This window comes from Octopus bimaculoides, chromosome 11 (genome assembly GCF_001194135.2).
Source record: "Octopus bimaculoides isolate UCB-OBI-ISO-001 chromosome 11, ASM119413v2, whole genome shotgun sequence".
Classification (NCBI taxonomy): Eukaryota; Metazoa; Mollusca; class Cephalopoda; order Octopoda; family Octopodidae; genus Octopus; species Octopus bimaculoides.
Genome location: NC_068991.1, coordinates 8,111,981 through 8,114,068, shown reverse-complemented (window position 1 = coordinate 8,114,068; position 2,088 = coordinate 8,111,981). Strand labels below are relative to the sequence as shown.

General features: G+C 38.6%; 1 protein-coding gene across 7 annotated transcripts in view; it reads right to left on the bottom strand.

The window, feature by feature from the left end:
• Positions 1–2,088, bottom strand: part of LOC106880892 (enolase-phosphatase E1) — a 210,473-nt gene that overhangs the window by 101,594 nt on the left and 106,791 nt on the right. The gene's annotated exons all lie outside the window — the stretch shown is intronic.

Here is a 2,088-nt window from a genome sequence, read left to right as displayed (position 1 = left end):
ATATAAATAACAGGTTTCTTTCAGTTTCTGTCTCCCAAATCCATTCACAAGGCTTTGGCCAGCCCAAGGCTATAGTAGAAGACACTTGCCCAAGAAGCCATGCAGCGGGACTGAACTTGGAATCATGTGGTTGAGAAGCAAGCTTCTTATCACACAGCCACACCTGTATCTATGACAATTTTCTAATTTTCCTTTTTTTTTTTTTTTTTTTTGCCAATAAAACTATTTGATTTTCACTGTATGCATTCATTGCCACAAACGAAAAGAAAAGAAAGGAAAATGACCATCCCCATGTATAACAATATCTGTTTTAACACACAACTTCACATCAAGAATCTTGCAGAACAAATAGAATTTATCAATTATACACAAACACGAGGAGATGGAAAAGCGGAGGTGGTTTCAAAATAATAACCGAGATGTTTAGAGATGTATTGGAGCGACAGTTAATCTTCTACAAATTCAACATAGCTGTACATTTAACCAGCGTAAGATACACAATAACAAGAAGCATGCCTGAAACAAACTGCAGGTTAATGGAGCTTAATGAGAATTTCCTGTGTATTGATTAAAACAATGACATATTTACAGTTGGTTATTTTTCTTTCTTTTTTTTCCTGCTTTTTTTTTTTTTCACTTTTTTTTTATTGAAACTAGGTTATTGATCTGCATTAGAATGTTTAATGAGATCCTTATCTCATCTACGGAAGGACTATGCCGATTGATATTGTAGAGTTTTAAAAGTTATGAGATAGGATTTACAGACGCTCTGACATACTAACATGGATCACAAAGTGATTTCATTCAACAACATGTGCTAATGTTAATTGATCCCACAAACGAGGGATCTTCTCTCTATATACACTCTTTTACCCTTCTATTTGTTTCGGTCATTTTGACTGCGGCCATGTTGGAGCACCGCCTTTAGTCGAACGAATCGACCCCAGGACTTTACTCTTAGTAAGCCTAGTACTTATTCTATCAGTGGCTTTTGCCGAACCGCTAAGTTACAGGGATGTAAACACACCAGCATCAGTTGTCAAGCAATGTTGGTGGTGGGGGGACAAACACAAACACACACATATATATATATATACACGATGAGCTTCTTTCAGTCTCTGTCTAACAAATCCACTCACAAGGCTTTGGTCAGCTATAGCAGAAGACACTTGCCCAAGATGCCACACAGTGGGGTTGAACCCAGAACCATGTGGTCGGTAAGCAAGCTACTTACCACACAACCATTCCTGCACCTATATATATATATATATATATATATATATATATATATATATGGCTGATAGTTAGCAAGGTGAGACACACATAAGAAAGAAGGAAACAAAGGACCACCGATGAGGTCACAGAAGTGTGACGAAAGAACTCTGGCCGAAATAAGATTAAGATTAATGTAATATAAAGCTGAAGCAAATTAACACCAAATACACAGTGCGTGTGTTTTTATTGGCTAAACTGGCAATATGACCATCCCCAAGTACAACAATATATATATATATATATAATATATATATATATATGTAAAGATAAGTCCTAATATCTGTTTCTCATGCTGGCATGGTTTTGGTGGTTTAACCAGGGCTGGCAAGCTGTGGATCTGCGCCATATTCCAGTCTGATTTGATTTAGGTTCTAAGGTTGGGTGCCTTTCCTAATGCCAACCACTTTACAGAGTGTGCTGGATGCTTTTAACATGGCATTGGCACAAGATCCTTGTTGGCTGATCCTCTTTTCCAGTGGATGCAGTCTTTACACTTCTGCTGTGGAGGACAGGTCTTCTTGAATACAGCAAGGCACTGGGTATCTTGGTCCTTTGTCATCTCACCCGAAAGGCTCATCGTCCTGAGGTTGTCCTCCAAGACTTTGTCCCACGTCTTCCTTGGTTTCCCCTCTTCCCCCGAGTACCATCCACTTTGAGAGATTAGCACTTCTTTATGGAGCTGTCAGCATCCATCCACATCTCATGACCGAACCAGGTCTGAAATATTTATTATCTATACTGACACACACACATCTTGTCCTCCCTTTGTCTGTCTGTCTGTCTGTCTGTCTCTCTCTGTATATATATATATAT